This window comes from Maniola jurtina, chromosome 1 (genome assembly GCF_905333055.1).
Source record: "Maniola jurtina chromosome 1, ilManJurt1.1, whole genome shotgun sequence".
Lineage (NCBI taxonomy): Eukaryota > Metazoa > Arthropoda > Insecta > Lepidoptera > Nymphalidae > Maniola > Maniola jurtina.
The window spans coordinates 10,862,980-10,887,022 of record NC_060029.1 but is presented as its reverse complement, the minus strand read 5'-3'; the positions used below and the strand labels follow the sequence as shown (position 1 = coordinate 10,887,022).

General features: G+C 36.9%; 1 protein-coding gene across 1 annotated transcript in view; it reads left to right on the top strand.

Annotated features, from left to right (window-relative positions):
* The first annotated feature begins 8,925 nt into the window (after positions 1–8,925).
* The window catches only part of LOC123867741 (protein muscleblind), a 208,901-nt gene continuing 193,783 nt past the window's right edge, over positions 8,926–24,043 (top strand). Inside the window, exon 1 of the mRNA XM_045909978.1 lies at positions 8,926–9,115. The gene's annotated coding sequence lies outside the window, so the exon portion shown is untranslated. The remainder of the gene's footprint in view (positions 9,116–24,043) is intronic.

Sequence of the window (24,043 nt, the reverse complement as noted above, 5' to 3'; positions counted from 1 at the left end):
TCGGACTAATATAACATAACGTGCTCGACGTTACAGTTCTTAGTTTATAACCCGCCTCTTTGATTTCCTAACCCACGAACAACTTCAGCTAAGATTAAATTATATATGTACGAAATGCTTTGCGTTATCATACCTCAGACGCATACCTCTCCAAAAAACGAACTCTCCAGTATTCCGCAATCTGTCTTTCTACAATTACAATCCAAGTACCCTTAAATGTCAATGAGCATATTTTTGGTAAATGCGGCAACTTTTAGGCGATATCAACACTTCCTATCAGGTGTGATTGTGGTCAAACGTGTGCTTATAATTAATTTGAAAATAGGACATAATCCCGTTCTGCAACACAATGCATCATCAATTTATTTATGTTTCACAACTTGGAGCAGGTTGTGGGACTCCAAACAGTGAGTTTAGGTGAGATAGGTGAGTAAGCTAGTCTCTCTATAGTAGGAACTCTACTAAGTACCAAGTCAGAAAGGTCATCCATACAATGTATGGATGACCATGAGTATTAATAGAGTGTGTCTGTTAGTCTGTTAGCTTTTCACGGCCCACCTGTTCAAAAAGGTACAGGGATAGCTTGCGGCATGGCCTATTTTTTGTTCTGGAAAATCAAAAAGTTCCCACCATGTCACCACGGGATTCTAAAAATGCCTAAATCCACGAGAATGAAGTTGCGGGCATCATATGCTTAATACAGAGATAGTTTGCTTCCTGTAGATGAACACAGGGTACTTTTATCCCGAAAAATTAAATGAATTTCCACGGGAATTAAAAAACCCTAAATCCACGAGGATGAAGAAGCGTGCATCAAGTAGTGATCTTATAGACCAAAAATACCAGTTATGAACTCAATATTTTAACTTGATCCGATCCAGAGTTACAAAATCAGAATAAATGAAAACAATACCACCATTTTATATTACAATTTTACACTGTTGAATTTGTATTTAACAAGAAGTTATTGCCGTAAGTGTAAATAAAATAAGTTCAGTGCGAGCAAAACAGCGCAACCATTCGGTTCCGTACAATGAGGCAGAATTCAGAAATAGTTTTACTCTCTGCTAAACGATCTCAAGAAGATAATGAAATTGCATAGCTGCTATCGTAAATATATTTTCTAGTACTATCGATAACTAGCTCTTCTGAAACTCATCTACAAAAAATATTAGGTACAACTAAACGGAAAAAACATACCTTACTGTTAAAGAGATCGTTGCACTTTGCCTATGAGATATTAACATCCTGTTTATGAAACGTTTTTCAATGTTCAAATTAGTGGATCGGCCTTTTAATTGCAGTATACTTAATCCAGATTTAATCGTTAATTATTTCCAAGTTGAGCTGTATGAGGACGGTTTGGCAACAACAGTTTGTTAGGTAAATCAGTCGTTTGGTTTGAATGATCATAGATTGATTCCATTATTCAAATGAAATATTACAATGACCGACGTTTTAGTAACGCGATAAAAATCAAATTTATCAAGATAATTTTCAAAAGTTTTTTATTCGGATGTTTTGTATGTAGTCAGTCATTCCGTCGAAATTAGTAACAGATTTTTATTGATTTTTAAATTTGTAATGAGTAGATAGGTACTTTACAAAAAAAATTGGTTGTCTGTAAAGTCGGTTTACTGACGATAGTTGAACGTGACAACAAAGGCCGATTGTGCTTCTTTGTCGCTCGTTCCGCGCTCTCGCTTGCACTTCAAGCCTTACATGGAACGCCTCAGAGCGAGGTAACGCCGCATGAGTCATGTTTTTTCGTGCGTGCAGCCGGCTCTATCGAATTATAAGACGTTGTCACGTCAAAAATACAACGATAAGAGTCTGATGATGGAATTACAAGGTGGGCACTGGAACTTCCAAACAGCACTACATGATAGGATAGTCATTTTTTGCTTTTATGAGTAGGTTAATTTATTTTAGTACCTATACAAAAAAAAGTCTGACTTTAAACTCATTTTAATAGCATCTATTGTGGTTATGAGTCTATTTAAATAGCGCTTGGGAAACTCGGCGTAAATATAGGAACTATACGAGTAAGCATGTCTTTAATTAATTCTTACTAAAGTTATAAAAGATTTTATTTAAACAAATAACTCTCAAGAAATATTAGTTACAAAGATTTATTAACAGTTGTAAACGTAACACTAGACTCTAGGACCAAGTTTAAATATACGAGTTCGTAAGTAATGAAAATTAAATACATAATGTATGATTCTTGTTGCGCGCCATAATTTCAAATTAGCAACGTGACACCCCGCTGGCAAAAACAATTTCTTAGAAACTAGAAGGCTAGGAGCTGGGAGAGCGTCTCTCACTGTTACTGTTTTAAAAGTTTATATGTACTCGAAGCTTTCTGCTGTATCTTTAATATACTACCTATTTGCACATTGAATTGAAAATCTTTAAATATATAACGTAAAAAAGACTTCATGGAAACTCTCATGGGATTTTTCGTGATAAAAGTAGACTACGCCCGTCCCCATGACGCAAGCTATCTCTATACCAAGTTTCGTCCAAATTGGTTTAATGGATATGTCGTAAAAAGCTAGCAGACAGACAGACATACTTTCGCATTTATAATATTACTAGCTGAAGTCCGCGACTTCGTCCGCGTGGATTTACGTTTTTCAAAATCTCGCGGGAACTCTTTGATTTTCTGGGATAAAAAGTAGCCTATGTGTTAATCCAGGGTATAACCTATCTCCATTCCTTTCAGCTAAATCCGTCCAGTAGTTTTTGCGAGATTGAGTATAAACATCCAAACATCCACACTTTCACATTTATAATATTATTAGGATATTAAGTTTGGGTATCCAGGATCACGATCCATTTCTAAAACGAACATAATACTTAGATAATATTAGACTAAGTGATCCATGATCTTATTTTGAAAAGGAGTCAATAAATTATTATAAAATTTGCATTGTGACTCACGGAGGGCCTTATAATATTTTGTTCTACTAATCTGAAAGAAGCGTGCCACTCCGGTATGCGTTTGTTCAGAGCTAGTGAGTTTTCACCGTTATTTCTTTGGCTGAGAAATCCCCTCGCACAAGTTTAGTTAGGAATTCCGTACACCTATCTTCGCATCGCGCCACATATTTTGTGTAGACTGAAGATAGGGGAAGTTTCCTTTTTCTTGCGAAAATTCGTTATCTATTTTGCGAGACGACGTTTGAAACCAGCGCCATAATTTTGATGGCATAAATTCTATTACTGTAATCTTTTTCACCTTTTGTTTAGGTACTCAGACTAGATAACAGATTTGAAATTGCTTTCCTCCTTTGTTAAAGATAAAGCATTTTACTTAAAAATGAAAATTTGGTTGTGGTTATACAATACATGGTTTTTTTATAGACAGCGCTTGGCTGCAATCAGACCTGCTAGCAAGTGATGATGCAGCCTAAGATGGAGTGCGCTTGCCCAGAAGTTGCCTATTCACTCTTGACTTGAAGGTGTCCATATTAAAAGTGGAAGTGAAAACTGATGCCGAAAGGGCGTTCCATATCCTAGCGGTTCAAATTAGAAACGAGGAAGCAAATCGCTTCGTACGTGTCCGAGGAATTTCAACTACGTATGGATGCCGACCTTGAGGATGCCTTGCAGTACGATGGTCTCTTCATATTTAATTGTGTAGGTTACCTAAATGTTTAAATGTTTTGGAGACAAAAATTAAACGTAAAACTGAAATTACGTAATGGCATTTCAGTCGGTAAACTCCTATGCGATGATATTATTTGAGATGCAATTGTTTTGTAAACAAGTAGAGGTAGGTACAAAAGGGCTCCGTTTGTTTCGTGTCGGGAATACCTCTCCGGTGTAATATTGGGAAAAATTTGCGGGGCAAGGGATAGTTGTGGGGGTCAAGTTAATGATATCACCGCCATTTGCGGACGAGACCCCGCTCCGAATTGCGCCCGGGCACGTTAATGGGCCCAGCTATAGCGCTCTGAATATTTTAAAGGACATTCGACGAAATTACTACAAAAATAATGTCGCTTTGCTTGTACCGAATTACCCGAGAAACGGTTTAGAGACCGGCAATAAATATGCATGGAATCCGCTTACTATTATGCCTCTTTGGAGATTGCTTTTTTGGATAAAACAAAAAAAAATTGGGAACTTCTTCTATGTACCTACTTATTTATAAGTACAGTCAACCGGTCTTGAGAGAATTCTACTTATAGTTCCTAAAATAAAATGGTTACGTTGGTAGTACAGTAGGTAAACCTTGCGGCTATCCAAGAAGCCTGTAATTAAATATCTTCATAGGCATAGCCAATGCAGTAAAAAAAATTGGATCCTAAAAGACCGGGAAACGTAAACTAGTGGCAGCAAAGTGAACCCCATCCGAGATGGGATAACGTTAAGCCGAAGAAGAAAAATTCCTACGTCGTAATGTAGATTTGTCGTAAAACCGATCATTCGGCGAAGTCAGTTTCACGTGCCGCAATAAGAACATTTCGGTACAGAGTCTTAAATAATAAATGAGGTTCGGTAATAGAAGAGCACGCAAGCGTCGGCGTCGGCATCGGCCGCAGCGGCGGAATATTGCCCCGCCTCGCCCGCCGCGTGCAGACAGCGGGTACGTGCGCCGCATAATGCACCGTCCCGTGCAAAATTCACAACTACCCTCGGGTAAAATTTACTAGCGTACATCTCATTTGCTCTTGTTTCCCCTTTTACGTTTTGAAAACTACTTGTTAGTTTACACTGTTTAGAATTTTTATAAGGTTGAGATCCTTTGTCACCATTTTTTTCGTACCTCGGTGTAAAAATACAAATTATTTTACACACAATTATTGCTAACGTCCGATGTTTCTAGTACATAAGTACATTTTTCTGATGTTTCGTTTTATTATTTAAAACCCGCTAACCCGCTGCGGGTGAGTGCGGGTGACTTGAGTGTGTGGGGCACGTCCCCCTGCCTCGTACCCCGATTGCCATCTTAATCTGTCGCATACTATACGTACATATTAAAATTTATAGCTAACCTCATCCAATTACTGTATCTATAATAATTAATATATTTTTAGACTTACTTCTCTATACGAATAATATGATAAAGAGGAAAGATATGTTTATTGTTTGTGTTGTAATTGATAAAATCTGAAACTATTAAACCAATTTTAATAATTTTTTCCCCATTAGAAACGAAGTCGCCGGCAAAAACTAGTAAGTCTTACTCGCGTGGAACGGTGCCAAGTATACTATCAATAATAGCATTTTCCCGCCAATAGCTGTTTTTAAGTAAGTAGGTGCTTACTGTATTAAAACGTTAAGTAAAGTAATTTGGTAGAAGAGCCTAGGATCGTATAAAAAACCAATTTTGATTTAGGCACGACCACAAAACTTCTGAAATCTCTCATTTAGTATGAGGTTTCGCTCAAGGCTTATATAAATAGGTAGATATTATGTATGTTGTTGCTTGTTAGTTTTCCCTTAAAGTTTCCTTTAAGAATTATTCAAAATTGTTATGCATTATGCAAGGTGCAAAAGTTTTACAGTAGCACCGTGTGCTTGGGATGCGACTCATACGAAACAACTTTTCATAGGTTTTTAGCGTTCATAAAATTAAATTATTTTAACTATGCTTATTATTTACTAGACGATGCCCGTGACTTTATTCGCGTGGATTTAGGTATTTAAAAATTCCGTGGGAAGTCTTGGATTTTTAAGGTAAAAGTAGCCTATGTCCTTCCCTGGGATGTTAGCTAACTCCGTAAAAAAATTGGTTAAACAGTTGGACCGTGAAAAGCTAGCAGACAGATAACAAGACAGACGGACAGACAGACCGACAGACATACAGACACACTTTCGCATTTATAATATAAGACGTATGGATTAAATACGTCTGAAAGTGTCTGTTAGTTTGATGTTTCTCATTTAATTTACCTCCTCATGCCGCATGCCATAATATAGGTAGAGGTACCTCTTTTTAGGTTTTGGGTGGAAGTGTACACAAAAGATAGCAGACGTTCTGGAAAAGAGTTAGAGCAATGGGAGATTATTTTACCTACCTTTAGATATTCAAGTCAGTATTTTATTCTATGATTTTGTTGGTAAACGAACTTTAGCCCTGTGACTTGCCGCGTGAAGAGGTAAGATTTTATTACTTATCAAGTTGGATCAACAAACATACCTATTATATTTTTATCAATATTGGAGCATAGGTAAAGGCATAGGAGCTTTTGGGAACTCCATAATTGCAGTCTGCAAAATTAATTTATGATTAAAATAAGTATTAAACTGTCGAGAATGCAATGGAGGACATGTGCAACGCATGGGCGCCACAAGAGCCACGAAGCACGTTTCGACCAGCCAACAGAAAGGACCTATAAGTGGTCGGTGGTTTGGCAGCAGCTCAGACAAGCCGAGGAAGTTTCGTTGATCAATGAAATAGAAAGGGATATAATATAAGCGTTTTTAGAGTTCGGAGTATGAAACAGAAGCTGCTTTTGATTGCTTTCGTTGGAGAAGACGTTTGCTTAACCAAGACCTCTTGGATCTGAAGGAGCTTCGATGAGGATGAGATGATAATAATTGATATACCTGCTTTTTAAAAACTTCATCTTAATCCGTCCGTCAGAGAACTTAGCGTAGTGCGAGGAAATCAATACTGGCCGAGCGCTCAATGCCTACTATAGCCTAGCCCCATCTAGCAGCTATACTTAGTAGCGTCTTAAAAAGAAACTTAAGTTTCTCCATTGCAGCTATTAAATACTCAATTGTTTTCATTTCCATCCGATAGCTTAGCTTCTTCCGATCCGACCACCAGTGTGAGGAAGCCAGCTACAACACACTATATTTACTTAATAAAGGATTCTTACGATACCCCATATAATGATCCAAATCTATTCATGCATTTAGAAGTTATGACGGAATAGAAAAATTCACATGCATACCTGCATAAGTACATGAATCCTGAAAATTACACTCCTTTTTTTGGGCAGTCGAGTCGTGTAAAAGTCAGATGCTCATGTGCTGAAAATAAGCGATAGGTTCAATGGGCTTGCAGCCCAAAAATGTAAATCTCAGCGTATCCTACCTATTTTTTTCTTGAACTTCTTTGATAAAAGTTGATGAAGAATAGGCCATAAATAAACAGCGTCGGGACTTGGACCGCCTAAGTATTTCTTTAGGATTATGTTCGTAGACATTTTGAGTAAGAAAGCCATATAAAATTTAAGGTTATCGAGTTATCTGCAAAGCTTTTATTGGGATAGGTAGAGCCTAAGAGCTTTATTTGATTAGGCTTATTCTACTCAGCCAGTCTTTATCACTAATTTGTAAATGAATATACCTACTAATGTCGGAATATTAGGTATGAAACATGAAAAATAGATTTCAGTCTATGAAAAAACTTCAAAAGCTTTGTTTTAAAAACATCTAAGTACAGAATAGGAAATTCGGACATAGAAAAATTTAAGTGCTGTGCGCAATTTTTTCTTTGCAATATAGGTGCGTAATACATATTATCTCTTTTCTCTCAGATCTCTTTCATAAAATTATACACAATCTCACAATTAACTTAATTTTTTCACCAACGACAAATTGAAAACTCTCCAGTTTCTTTCTTATGACTATAATAGGTACGTGGTACGTGGTGGATAGGTACAGAAGGTACAACTATGCTTTCGCTCTATATAGTAGGTAAAGTAAGGTAGGCTTTGTCTGCAGCTTCTTATTAACGTGCATAAATATCAGTTTCCCCTCTTCGCCAATTTAGTGCCGCAGCGAGACGACGCTCCAAACAAATCAACCTACCCCCATGAAAGTATACCTACATCCTATACACTATTATTTTTTTCTAGTATTCAAATATAAATCTGATACCTACAATATTTAATCAAGAAAAAAGGAACCCTTATAGGTTCACTTCGTTGTCTGTCTGTCTGTCTTTCTATCTGTCTGTCCGTTTGTCCGTCTGTCGTGTCTATCAAGAAACCCAATAGGGTTCCTGTTGAGCTAAAATCATGAAAGGCAGGTATTCGAATCCGTAAATCCGAAAACCGTGAATTTGTGGTTATAGGTATATGGCGCTCAAGTTTTCATAGTTGGCGTTTGCTATCTGATCTCTTAGTGGGGTCGTTACCTATGTTTTTATCGTATTTGATAAAGACAACTGTAAAGTCTTTATTTAGATAAGAATAGAAATTTAATTTATTATTACTAATATAATATCCCTTAATAATAAGTAAGTATTTCAAAACAATGATCTCCAGAGGAAATAAGTGTATTGTTTGGGCGGAACATCGCACCGAGAGTGAAACAAAGTTTCAATAGTATTTTACTAGATTTTATTATCTGGAACGGGTAATTTTCCCTGTACAAATACTCGGCTCTGTTTATATTCGAGAGCCCCAGCGCGCGCTAAATTTGAATTCATGTTACGAACGAGCTACATAAACCAATTACGAAGCAGGCCCAATAGCGGGCGGCGGCGGCACGCGGCGCGGCGCCACGGAGAATCGATAATTCACAAAATGTCCGCTAGAGAACGCCACCAGCGTATCCGGTGCGCGCCCACACTACTCCTCCACGTTGCGCATCCACGCATATAAGTTTGTAAGGACGTCGAAATATTAAAAAAAATAAAATATAATGAACTTTTTGAAATACGTACTATTACGTGAAAATTTTTACAACGACACATTTTATTTGCAAAGATTAATACATAACAACGTATGCACTTTGCTTAATTAGATTTGGTATTTATGTAATATTTTCAACTAGTAATTTGTTTGGTCATCTGACCCTGACAAAATTTAAATTTTAACATAATAATTAGGTTATCTTTTAGTTTTTCCCGTACCTAATAGTACGAGATATTTTCAATATTGACCTTGTCAAGTAAACACTACAAACATAAACAAATATTGGACGTCCGTACAACGTCACACCGAGCATGCGCTCAAGTCAGCTGCTGCTTAGCTTGCTGTTTCGTATCGCGCTTCTTGCCCGCTTTTAATGTTTTACGTTTTATTTTGTTAATTCTGTGATGTAAACCAATTTTGTAACTAAAATTCATCTATTTCGTTAAAGTGAATGATATTGTGCCGTATAATAGTGGTGCTAGCAGACAGACAGCAGATGAAATAAGGTAAACGCCTTGATATTTTTGTTTGTCGCGAACATAACCTCTGTGTGACCAAATATTATCCTGTTTTCGGTGTTCCAAACACTTTTTAGGACGATGTTGGTACAATTATCGATTAAAATTGCGTTGCGGTCCTTGTACTAGTGCATTTTAAGCAATTTTGTACTATTTCTGACGGAAAACATGAATATTTGGACGCACAGAGTAGACAGTGGCGTCTGACAGATTTTATACAAAATAATGAGAATATTCATGTTACTTGACTAAAATGTTACTGTGATTTATAAAGTTAGTCCATGTTTTTGTGGTGGATTTGGATTTAGTAACAATATTTTGTAAATATATGGAAATGTTGACATGACATTAATCACCATGACAATGCCCGCTTGATAAAACAATGTCGTTGTTTGTGACTCCCATAGGGGGCGCCAGTGAATTGTTAGCGAGAATCGTCGGTGAATTTTGCCGCCGTTTTTAAAATATTCTTCATCTTCTTGATAGCCTAGCTACTCTTGAAAATATACGTAATAGGCGTTATTTTACTTCATTGATATATTTACTTTATATTTAAGTACTTAAGTAGGTACTTACTTAGTGCCTACTTAATTTAGAAAAAAATTGTTTTTATTATTTCTTCTACTGTGGCTAGAACTATTTAAATTGTTCAGGAAATTTTAATCCTACTTCATTTTTCATTCCAAAATCCAAATGGTCATAGAAGTAACGTTTGACGCTGAATCAGAACTGTAATTGGACGCGTGCCCTAACCTAACCCCTTACTTTGACAATAGGTTCTATACCTGCACCTTTTCGGCTTCACCTAATCACCTTACTTAGGACAGCAAGTCCGTTCTGTTCAGATGTGAACGTACACGTACGTTCTGCGTAAGTAGGCAACCCTAGTAATGGAAACCGATTTTTTGAAGCAGGCTCGTAGGTGTCAAAAGGTGCGTAAAGGAGATTGGCGAATCCCATAGAGTTTCAGACCCAAACTAACAGAACCGTGAGCCTCAAGCCCACGTTCACGAATCAAAGTTCTCACGCTTGTCCTAGTAAACCAGTCTAAAAAAAAACTTCATCAAAATCTATCAAATAAAGTTGGGAGAAAAAAGCCCTTGTAAGCCACTTGTATTGCCATGTAACGGTTATTTATAATGTGTGCCTGTGAATAATTATATTTTTGATCCCCATCTTCTAAAAGTATCAGGCTTACATACAAAAATATTATTAAAATTAAATGATTTCTGAATCTGAATGGTTTCTAAAAATGCTGGGTCCTAATTCACCAACCTCCTTTGCACGAATATAATAATAGGCGTCAAGTGTGTCACTAAACAAGCATACGAAATTGTCTTCACTTTTTAAAATACTTACAATAATTGTGTGAGCTTTGCCTATCTAGAGTTTCATAATATATTTGTGGATAGGTAGGTAGATAGATGTAAACTGGTAGCCTGTCAGATAAAAGTAAAATAAACTATTTTTCCGGATATTTTATGCATGCGGGGTTTGCTTTAATACGATTGTTCTGTTGTGCGCACGTTTTCGTTGACAATATTTTTTACGTAACAATCGTTGGCCATATAAATAAATACGTATGAGTTAGATCCCTGATAAAATAGCGGAACAACAACTTTTGAGCAACATTTATACATACTCCCGCTTGTTACACGACTGCCCAAAAACATACTTAAACATATGTACATACTAAGTAGGTAAATAGGACTGCTAGGAAATCGTGTTCTTTATTGTTTTATTACCTGTGACTTGTTTGAACTTACCTACGCACCTATGTGCTCCCTAAAGTGGAATTTACACCACAAAATTAGTGGTACGAAATCAATCACAAAATTTCACTATCAATTGCATGTGTAAACGTCTAATTTCGTAACGGATGCGTTACGAAATTAGACGTTTCCGCGTTCAATTGATATAATGAAATTAGTGTCATGAAACTAATTTCGTAACACTATTTTCGTAATATCTTGTTAACTATATACGTATGTGTGTGTATTCTCAGGAATCGAAGAAAGGGCCAAGAATTACAAAGACTAAGCATTGTGCTTTCCATTTGAGCCCTCTTTAAATCCTGGAACTCATGGTGGTAGAGAGACTATACAGTTTCTTCCAACATGATTTGATGATGACGATTTTGCCCTAATAACTAATTGCATGTCCAGAATTGCATCAAGCTTTAATTTTACTGATGACAATAACAACAATAACATTGAAAGCTTTGTTTGAACAAAGGACCATGATTGCTATTGCGCGAGAATAACGGAGATTAATAATCGCCCTTATTAATACGGATTTCAGATGGTAGAATATCAAACCGGAATAGGTCTGGAATCTGGATATTAAGTAAGAAGCTAGTTATATAACTTAGAATAGGTTAAAGAAAAATATATAAGTACGCTACTTGGTTTACGATAATCATTATAATACAGTTTAAGAGCTTTCGCCGTTCGAACAATCGCTGCTAATGGTTATTCGAAACGTTAAGTGCACACGAGTAGCTGCATAACGCTAGCAAATGTCGACTTTTGTCCGAAATGCCCGTCTCGTCAACCATATTCCGTTTAATATAGGGCTGCCATTCTGGGCATCGTTTCACCTGGACATCTCGACGTATGTGTTCTATTTTTAAAGCTCTTTCCTTCTGCACTAATTTTAATCCAGACACTGACTTGTCATCAGTGCCATGTTTTCCCTCTTAACAGAAGGTAACCCTGGCACACTCCCCAGCGCTCTTCATACAAACGTAGTTAAGTTCTAATTTTGGTAAAAACCAATCAAACGCAATATTTTGTAGACACGTTCTGGAATCTAATATCTGTGTCTTCCAGATTTCTGTTAAAATGTGTACCTTTAAAGTTACACGGGCTCAAATGTGAAAATGTGAAATCGGAAAGTTGTATTGTGCTTATAAAAGTATTTAATCGTCCTCTATTACAGCCAATGAAGATCTAATTGTGGTTCTGTTTTTCAGCTTAAATGTCCTGAATTTCGTGTCCTTTGTGTTCTGTTATTCAAAATTTGGCAAAGGCAACCCTAGTTTAATGTCGCAATATTGTGAGCGTCGGCGGGCGGCCGCGGCCGGTCGCATGCATTTACATACATTAACAGGGCACTCTCCGTCACTTACTCCATACAATCGTAGTTCCCATTTCATTTGAATATTAAGCAACCAAAGTCCATGAAATTTTGCAGACATAGTCTAGAAACTAATATCTGTGTCTGTGGTGTTTTAGATTTTTCTAAAAATATGTAGTTTTAAAATTACAGGGGCTCAAAGATTTGTATTTTTCTTTAAAAAAAGGCCTAACTTTGTACTCGTTTTTCTAGACAACGAAGCAATTTAATGAAATTTGGAAAAACCACAGACCTAGAAAATTTAATGAATATTATGCAGTAAAAAAATTATCATTATATATTTTATATTGTTATAATTATGTTGGAACTACGAAAAGCAGAAATTACACCCAGAAATCTTGAAAATTTCGTGCTGTCTCGATTTGTGCAAGCGGGGTGGTGAAGTGCGGGGGACGACACGTGAAACTGACAGAAACTGACAGTCTAAACACACGGGCCACATTTAGACTGCACCCAACTCCAAACTTGTCGATAGGTCTAACTAAATACACTGGTACATTTCAACTTGCGTTAGACGTATGCGTTACCTACTCAGACGTATGCCTGTAGATAAAAATATGTCTCATGTTTGCTGGCAATGTATTCTATATGTAATGCCATATCACAGGTCACTCTCTGATTTATTGCTAACAATTTACTTCCAAATGCAAAGAAATCTAAGTGTGTTGAATTCACACTGCCCAATACCAGGACCTTAAATGACATAAATTCATTGATAAATAATCATATGTTGAAAATAAAGGAGAACCCCGTGTTTCTCGGTATAACGTTAGATGCAAAGCTTCTATGGAACACCCATATATCAACACTTGATGGTAAACTATTATGTCTTACGGACTCTTCCTATGAGATAAAGCGGTAGATATTGAGAAAAAAATGTATTACAGAAAAGGACAGGACGTGCAATTTATAATTTAAAACCGCGCGCTGCCATACAATAAAAATATAAGGAAATAAGTACCTTATCTATTATCTTATAGTAGCTTCTAAATATATTTACAACTAGCTAATGCCCGCAGCTTCGCTCGCGTGGATTTAGGTTATTAAAAATCCCGATCCTTTCATTTCCCAGAACAAAAGTTGCCTCTCCGTAATAGCCCGTCCCCGGGATGCAACTTTTTTCTGTATCACGTAAGAACATTTAAACGGATGATCCTTTTCAAATCCCGAGGGATCACCAGGATTTAGGAATGCAATTTCTTACAGCATCAGGGTTGAGGTCAACGACAAAGTATTTACTTGGTATAGATACCTTCAATATCAATTAATAATCGACATTAGCTTTAGTAGTCAGGTCTCCTGCAACATCAGGATTGAGGAGTTGGAATCCAAATTTTTTATTGAACAATGTCGCAAAAAACTACCCAAAATTACGCAGTTAGCTTACCTGCCAAATTTCATAGTTTTGAGTCAACGGGAAGTACCCTAGAGGTTTTCTTGACACCCACGACAGACAGACAGATAGACAACAAAGTGATCCTATAAGAGTTCCGTTTTTCGTTTTAAGGTACGAAATCCTAGAAAACTTAGGAACGGCATTCCGAACCGGTGGTAAATTTTTCTGACCATTCAAAAACACTTTGAAGTTTACCTAAAAGTTTACAGGAATAAAAATTTATCATTGTATTCCATTCCATTTCATTCTATTCCATTCTGTTCAAAGATAAATAGAAAATAAAAATATTTGTCACCGAAACAATAATTTACGATACATCAACCAATATCAATTTTACTGATGACAATCTGACTACACCAAAGTGAATGACTACTATAATATCTATGATATACGACTAATATAATATGTATTATAAATTGTGTGCCGTTTGCATTCTCACTAAGTTCTCATTAAGTTTGTTTTATTTGGTTAAAATTTCTGGCATTTATATTGTTATGACGTTTAATTGGCAAACAGTCTATTTATTGGCTGAAACTCAAAAATTCAGCCAATCACAACAAAGAAAATATTGTAATAATGATCGATGCAGCTTTCTGTAATTGAAAACAAAATATTTGACATTAACTTGAATGTGATATTGTTTTCCGAATAGGGTTGCCAGAGGCCCCGTATTTTACTGGTTACCCCGTATTTCAGGATAGAGAAACCGGTAATTATGAAAATAAAATACGGGGCAAATAAAACCAAATATTTTTAGGGTTCCGTAACTCAAAAGCAAAAAGAACTCTTATAGGATCACTTCGTTGTCTATCAGTCTGTCTGTCTTTCCGTCTGTCCGTCTGTCCATCTGTCCTTCTATCCGTCTGTCATGTGTTCATGAACAAATATTAGTATTTTCAATTTTCAAAGTAAGATAACTACATATATCAAGTGGGTTATCATATGAAAGGGCTTTACCTGTTCATTCTAAAACAGATTTTTATTTATTTTTATGCATAATTTTTTTAATGCATAACAGTGTTTGATTTCTCGTGTAAAATGTCGAAAAAAATACCCGAATCGGAACCCTCGGTGCGTGAGTCTGACTCGCACTTGGCTGGCGAAACCGAACACTGACGTTATGTCCAGTAGAAAGAATATTTTCCTTTTGCGGCAATGCGTAGCCGAAACCCACTCGATATTGATCATGGTCGTAGCCAAGGCGGCGGGACTTGGTTTGAGGATGTTAGCCTTTTTTTATACAAGTTAGCCCGTCACTTTAATCTTTTCTAGTGGTAAGTGATGATGCAGTTTAATTTTTTGGCCGTTAGGGCCATACTAACCATATAACTAGCCATGACCGAAGCCTCCCACCAGACCAGAAATTTAGAAATGGCGACTGCGCCTGGGAAGCCGTCAAAAACCTAAGCCTAAAATAATACTTACACTATTTCTTGCATTTGCTTACCAATTTTTTTTTGGAAATATATCAAACATTTCGCGCTCACTTCACTCGCGCTTTGAATTTGTATTACTTGGTGTATGCCCCGCAATTTCGTTTGCATGAATTTAGAGTTTTAAAAATTCCGTGGGGGATTTTCCGGACTAAAAAGCTTATGTCTGGGATGCAAGTTACCTCTGAATAGTAAGTACCAAAATTTTGGTAAAGAAGATGGGCCGTGAAAGGGTAACAAATAGATAGGCAAATAGATATACTGTCGTATTCGTAATATTAGTATGGATAGGGAGCTTTAAAAATAAAATCTTGCCATGGCTAAACTCGTTTCCCTTTCACTTTAATTCTTTCTGTATTGAACCAAAAACACTTACGCTCACTGCGCTCGCGCTTTTTTATTGTTGTATTTTATCTCACTGTCAAATTGAAAGGCGAAATTCCACTAACCAGGTAATTAGCCCATAAAGTTGAGCGAATGTTTTTTTCCTCATGACATGATTCAGTTCCGGCCCTGATAAAACCTCTCCCGAAATCGATTCCTGGCTACGGCCATAGTATTGATACTGTGAAGGTGGAATTACAAATTAAATGTAATTTTAAGTTAAAATGAAAAGATTGTATGCATGAAATGTATAACATTTTGCTTTACAAAACTAAGAGTTTTTAAAAGCTATTTAAATAAATAAATCTTTTATTTAAAACCACATTGCAAACACAGTTCACCAATCAAGACACGGCAACATACAGAGAAAAAATACAAAACTTACAAATAAACTGAAATATCTAAATAGGCTTTCCATGCATTTCAGAGAGAACCACCGCCTATTTCTTCAAATACTTCAAATTTTCAAATTTCTTCAAATCTAAACCCCGTATTTTTGATGGTGGTAGCCTGTAAATCAAAAAGAGGCAGGTGGCAACCCTAGACTAGACTTAGACAGAATGAAAAATTGTTTTCATTACTCGGTATGCCTACTGCCATAGTGTGACAGAAAGTGTGACGGTAGTTGTGACCTCTGATTGGCCGACTCTCTTTCACTATTTGCTAAAATTGATGATTGCAACAACAATATTTTCTTTTATGTAATCGAAAACAGAACACGGACGTCATACAGGTTGACTAATTGCAATCATTTCTGACCGGCTAACATTGTTCCGCTAGTGGCTCAAACTCACTGTCGCAGCAAGAACATGGTAAATTCAGCCAATCCACAGCAATTTGAATTGGATATCACAAATGTACCGATCTAGGAACCGAGAATGCACGAACCAGGGCAGATAGAGATGAGAACAATAATATCATACGTAGGAAATCGACGGGGGATCGTTGACAATGATCCTCTTAATGTGGACGCCGCACATGTATGCATCTCGCTCTGAATGTGTGTGCGTTGCGAATTAACTGTAATTGAGCTATTCGGACAGTGGCGTGCAACGCTCTGCTGCCTCCGCAGTTTCGACTATCCGGCCACCTTTCCTCGTCTCAACTCTCAGTGGGCCAAAAGATTTAGTAAGCCGAGCTAAATTGCTCTATAAGCAAACCGCCTAGCGCTTCATTTAAATATAGACAAATATTCGTCTTGTGTAAGGGCCACGAGGATTTTAGCATTAGCGATCGGCGATTTTTTGACTGACGCGCGGACTAAGTCTTGGGCATCATTTAACACATACTTACATGTATATAAAGTGTTTCTATCTGTCTGTCTGCTCACAGCTATGCTTCACAGCCATGTTTTGATAAATACAAAGTTAGCTTTCATCCTGAAGATGAACTTCCTACTTCTTCCCCGGAAAATCAAACAATTTCCACAGGATTTTCAAAAAACCAAAATCCACGCGTCGTGAGCAAATCAATCGCGTAGTAATGAGTAAGATATATCATGTTATGTGGCCGGAGTGGAGCTTTCAATGGCAGCATCATCGAGCTTCCGAAAAGCAACTAAATCGCCGATCGCTGATGCTAAAAGCATTGTGTCTGCTATGGCCCTACTGTAAAATGAATCTGTAAAATTGTATGCATAGCAGGAGCTTTTTCTGAACGCTCTCCGTACTTAATTATTCTCTTCGGGCCTGCTTGTTTGTCTTGAACTTTTTGGGTCATCAATTCACGTGGCAATAGTGACGCTTCATTAACAATTTACATAGGACTGATATCGGTCCGCCAGGTTTTTAAACATGCTCCTAGGTGTCGTTTTATCCAAAGATGCATAAACACCACGCATCACTATGTAGTCTATGAACTACCTACCTATGCCGCTAAACGTAAACGTGTCACACTTTTTAAAGTACGAATGCTTTATATGCTTTGCCTGTCTGTAGGTTTAGAATATCTTTTGTTCTACACCATAATTTAACGCCTTAAATGATCTGTGAGCAAATCTAAATAACATTTTAATAGTTGTAGAATGAGAACAACAAACCAAAGGCACCGTTTGCGGATATTCATCTTCACCCCTTCCTGGAGAACAAACAGGGGCGTCGGAATTTTGTTATTAGCGTTACTGAGAGAGTAGATACCGTTCCCATTGCTCGTCGCACACCTGACTGATTGATAGCACTTCTTTGCACCACGGGTCGAGCTAGTAATCGAGCCATTAATAAAGTTTACTACCCTCAAGTTTATCCAACGAATTTGTTATTTGCTTAATGGGCTGGCAAATGCTCCGGGCACGGCGAACCTGCGCAAGTCCGATAATTATGAACTCAAGCCGATGTGCTGATGCGTATATTCGATGTTCGATAGTTTTATTCGACGTGCTCAAACTTCAAGTTGATGTTAGTATAAGGCACAAGGCTAATTATTCGGGTATAAACTTTTATGCAGTGGAGATTAAAAGATGTACGTAATGATTTTATCTTTTCTCGTGCTCCTTTTTCAAGCTTAAACCAGGGCACGTCCGGAACCCTCGTAGGTTTAGTAGTTTAAAAATTATGAATGTGACAAAAATTAATAACTTTTATGATAGTGTTTCACCTGAATTTAAAAGAAATTTCGAAATAATTTAAATACAATAGCTATATTCAAAATTACGGAACCGGTAGAATTGAAACTTGCATCCCTCTTAGGGATGCAAGTTTCAATTAGTGAAGCGCCTTTGAACTAGGCCACGTTTAACTCATCCCAATTCCCCAGTGCCGATATTTCAGATAATATGTATTTTTTATAAAAGCATTCTAAGCTAATGTTAATGGTATCATGTTAACAAAAATATTCATCATCCCCTTGCCGCAATATAAAATTAATTCATTATTGACTAGAGAAAAGTGTAAAAAACTTAATAAGTATTCCAATGAAGATACATATTTTGATTAATATTGATAGCTTTTCTATTCATCGCAAATATAGCACGTCTGACCAAAACCTAATCCTGAATAATAGTGGGGTATTGAACATTGACTTGTATATTTTTTCAATGGGTATTGAATCAGTAGTGCTGAATATTTTGTAGGTTATTTTTTTTTACATGACGACGCGACAGCCCCAAAAAAGGAGCGTAATGTTTTCGGGGTTCATGTATCTATGTGAGTTTCTTTGTTCCGCCATAACTTCTAAATGCCTGGACAGATTTGGATGTAAGTATCGGTTTTCAATAATCATTAATTATTATCATCCTGAGTGACACTAGATTGCTTTACCATTTTGAATTTTTTCAAAAATTCAAAATGGTAAAACACTCATGTTTTTTTTTTTAACTATTACTTGTTTTCGTAACTAAGTTTGATCCAAATAAACAATTACAGTAATGATAATTTATTTAAGTCGGGCAGCTTCGAGATTTGTGTCGACATTTCAGGAAATAAATAGAGTTGGGAATTATTTTATTTGGTTTCCAAATTATCTGACAGCGGGTCGAGCTAATGTCACCCGACGGTTGACAAAGCGACTGTTGGCACGGAGAGGCTTTGCGAACTGCTATGTAAACAAAGAGGGCAAAAAGGTTCGAGCAAAAAGTAATAAAATGTACATATTTATCTTTCGATTTATACGCCCTAACAACTGAATTATAGCATAGATAAACGAGTTCAAAAATGATGTCCAAAAGTATACTGGATGAGTTTTGCAGTATTAACATTTGAATTCATCCGTTGAGGAAAAAATTTAACCCTTCTAAGTTAGCTCGCGTCCATCTTAGACTGCATCATAACCAAGTGAGTTTGCAGTCAAGGGCCAACTAGTTATGGGATTAAAAAATCCTAAAAACATTAAGGCGTAGTCAAAGTCCACACTCTGACTCAACGCAGTCTTGATTGTCCTAACCGTAGAGAATTTTCGTAAAGCGCAGAACAGTCAAAATTACTTTTGACTGTTTTTTTTTCTGTTGATAAAAGTAGTTTCGACTGGATAAAGGTCTGATTTCTGACTAACGTGACTTATCTATCATTATGTAGGTAGTATATGTATATACATCCTTGGAAGTTGTACTATGAAAAGGGGTGTTTGTTACTTGTGGGCTTGTAATCAGTGGGGTCATAATATCGCCGTTTTAATCTACAACGAACCTTGGGTAGGTGTGATTGAATTAGAAACAAATCAAATTGAAAATACTTTGAGTCGAAAAAATATAAATATAGCTCAAAGAGCGGGAGCCGTCAGCGAAGAAGTAATTGCAAACGGAATAAGATAACATTGACGTCAAAGAACTTAAGTCTTTGTTCCTCATTTCAATATAATAAATACAGATGACAAACGGGAAATTATAGCAATCGCCTTTTATGATATACCTAACTAGTCTTTCGTAGCTGAGGTTAAACGTAAACAAATCGCGAGTAACTTCTTAAAGTAACACAAAGCCTGAAGAGTAGTAGTATCACAAAGAATAGTTTAAGTCCTGACTTCACATGTATTATAAGTAGTATTGAACAGGATATCAAAAACTCGTCTATTCTTAATTATACCACACCGAACGAATGGCTTATATTTGTATGATTTATTCATACAAATTATATGTTATCAGAATCTACACATTGAGATATTTTGTTTCATACCAAACTCAACCCTCCCTTATAGAGTACAGAAATACCCGTTAAACTTATTGCCACTAACTTACGGCTACTTCTACTACTCGTATAAATAATAGATAAACAATATTAAACCCCCCCCGGTCTGGTAAAAAATTGCAATGTGTTTGACTCGCGGGTTGGCAGCCCTGACGGCCAAAAAATGGGATCAAAACGTTACGAAAAAGATTTGCAATTGCCGCTCTGCCTTTAAGTAAATCTCTATGAGCCTGACCGATTCCTTCCGCCCGCCCAACTCAACGTTGACATTGAGCGCGGGGTGGCGCCAGGTACGGCCCTCGCCTTCTATTCCTGACCCCGCGATCTATCGCGCTGGCGATCGGCCTTGCACAAGTAACTGCTTTACCGTGTATTATGTGCCGCAATATTGCATTTGCGTACAGAAAAATCGTTTTCATGCACTAACTTCTTATTAAAAAAATACGCAATACGCTCGTGAAATGAAATAGTAAAGTACTCAGCTATTACTTTTTATCATCATTCATTCATCATCTCATCGCTTATGATTACGGCATTGATGTAGAACTTATCATCTAATGAAGCCTAAGGGTGAGATCTATAGAGCGTGCTCTGCCTTTGCTTAGACTTAAGACAGAGTTAAAACGAGACAGAGCTATATCTCTCACATAAATCTGTCTCGTTTTAACTCAATCTTAAGTCAGAGCAAAGTCAAAGTGCGCTTTATAGATTTCAGCCTAAGACCTAACACACGCCTGCAACGTGAAATGGATTGGAGGCGCAGCGTCTTTTTTTATCAAAGATCAAAATACAAACTTATTACGGCAACGGCGCGCCTGATCCTTTTAATTTGTTTTGTTTTCCCTTTAAAAACTGAATTTAAATTGTTATAAAAAGGCCACTCCACTGCGTGGACAAAAACTCACACTTCAGGTTCAAGTTAAAATCTTGGCTGCCATAAAAATGAGGACACGGCCCATCCATTACAAAATAATAGATTTATATAAACATACTTAGTTTGTTAAATCAGTTAACTTTGAACTTATGCCGTACCTACTTACCCAGTAATTAGAATCAATTTTTATTAGAGGCTGCTTTGTATTTCTAAAGTACTATTACCACTTCAAAAAAGGATTTCATCATTTCAAATTACAGGATGTTCACATCATATACCTAAATGAATTGTCTAAAGGCGAGGTAAAGTTTGTCGCGGTCGAGTACCATTCGATTTGGGTCAACGACAATACAAAAGGTGTGGCGTCAGATAAGCGACATGTTCCGTCGAGCAGTTGCCGTCCGAGGCTCCTGAAACAAAGCCCGTTGAACGCCTCATTTATTTTCGTATTCTCTGGTCATTTATAAATTACCAATGTGAAAATAATACTCTTCTTTGAATATTCAACACTTCATTATTATCAGATTTGAAATGAGTAAATATTTAATTAATTGGACAGTGGTCTAAATGAATTCGTACACAGCCGCAAGATCAGAAGGAGGTTGCCCCTCCTGCTGCAAGTAAAATTAAAAAGTAAAACTCAAGTAAATTTTTAGTACTGAAAATGCGAGTGAATGGCGATAGAGGCATGGGGTGCACTAAAAATGCGTGAGTTATGCACATCAGCGTTGACCTTTGCTGATGTCATCAGCATTTCTTCCATGCGATCGATGCGACAGAATCTTACTGCTATTTAATTTCGCTTTGCTATCCCAACCAAAGAATGAAAACGCAAATAACTATATACTAGACATTCCGAACCAGTGGTAGATAGATGGTTTTGACGATTCAAAAGAACTTGTAAAAGTCTTATTGAATAAAAATATTTTGAATTTGAATTTTGTACTTCTAATTTTAATTTTAGCTTTTGTCTGTGCTATCTCAAATACTCGAAGCACAGAGCTTACGTTTTATTCCCTCCAGAGCGAGGTTTAGATAATGATTACGCGCCGTTCACCCGACGCCCTTTAATGTGTTTGCATGCTCGATAATTTGATACCACGCCTGTATGTATTGTTGCCGTTTTGCCTTCCCGATTAGGGTCGAATTTAAGCATATTATATTTCATTTTATACATGGATAGTATAATATGTGACACAATAAAACGTAAGAAATAATATAAAAGGTAAAGCAAATAAATCGTTTCTAGAGTTATAATATATGATCATAACTTAAAACTACAAGGAACTGTATGAAAACGTTCAATACGTAAAATGCGCGTTGGGCCGCGCTCCAGCAGTCTTGCGCTATTGGCATTCGCACTCTTAGCATCTGACGTTGCTTCATGCAAGATCCATTGTAACAAATCGTGCACGCGCGTATCGCGCACGTTAGTGGTTAATTGCTTAATTTTCAAACTAAGTACATCTATTTAGTTTTAACTGTAAAGTTTTATGGCAAGTAGGATGGTACAACTTTCATTCAGTATTGTTTCAGTTTCATATAAAGTGTCCATGCCCACGCAAATCTTAATGTGGCAATTATGTGGGTGTCGCTTAGGTCGCTAACTTTCACAAAATATTCTACCTACCAGCTAGTTTTTAGTCGCAACTTTACTTGATTGGAGTGATAACCTTTAGTGATTTCACATAATATTATTTATGATGACAGATATAGTTGAAAAGCTGTGGGTAGTGTAAAAATGCAATAAATATCAGCACAAGTTATTTCCTATCAAACAAGAACACTCGTACAATCACACTTGAGAGCTTTTGCAAAAAAAACAGCACACAATTTTCACGAAACTCGTTATACCTATAGGTACTAAGTACTAGGTATGTCAGATATGTGGCAACATTAGGCTGGTGTAGAGCGTCATTTTGCTGCGCCGAATTAAAAACTGGAGTACAATGAAATGGGATTTGTTTTTAAAAAAGCAACATATACACGGCACAGTACCATCTATTTTTTTGTTATTTGACAGACTGGAACAAACACAGCGTAACTGGATAGTGGCTGTAGTTATTTCGTTTGGAGCGTTTGCCGCGGAAGGACATGTCACTCAAGGCACTCTGACGCCTGCCTGCTTTCAGTAGAATGCGGACTGAGTTTCCGACCTGCCCTCTGACACCGACACTACTGACTATTCCACATAGCAAATACATGGCAATTGTGAGGTTCAACTTGCATTGCATATTAACATTGTTAGTCAGAGTTGGAGCCGAAAAGTCTTAGACTGGAGATCGTGTATACACAAGCGTAGTTATAGGGCGCTCTCAAGCTAAATGGATCGGTGATATAAAGAGGCTGGTGGGAAGTGACTGGATGAGAATTGGATGTAGTGCGGTACCCATTAGAGAAGGTCAATGGAAGTCCATAAGGTCGATGATCATGATGATGAATCAGAATTAGATATATAATCTGCGTATTCTCAAGTCTGAACTGTGGAATAGCAAGAACTGTGACAACCATTGGAGCTTTGTTGTAGATCGTGCTGGATTGTATTTATGAGTTTCTCAATTCAAATAATCCTTCCAAATCTCCTTGGCTCCAGCTGTTCTTTGATGGATAGTCGATAACAAGTTTCGTATCATAAAAGTTTAGTCATTCATCTATCACATACCATCATTACTTTATATACATACACACTACTGCAAACTACACGTGTACACCATGGCCTCACTTACGTAAGTTCGGTATCTAGTAAAATGTTTACCGTAGCTCACGGGAATTCGATTGCGAGGGAACCTATTTTGTTTACTTCAAGAAGGGTAGGTACTTTTACGTTTTTCTCTATGAAGATTAACTTGGTTTTATTATTTGGGGTAGGCAGGTAAATAAAACTTATTAAGTAAGGTTGAGAAAAAACAAACATGAGACAGAAAAGTCTAATAAAAATGTAATATCAAAATGTCGGAATATAAGACAGAGAACAAATAAAAATTGACGTTAGCGCGAAACACCGCTTTGTCTGAAAATTCTAGTTTATTTTATTACATACTGCCGACCGCTCGCGATTTTCCGAAATTGAAACTA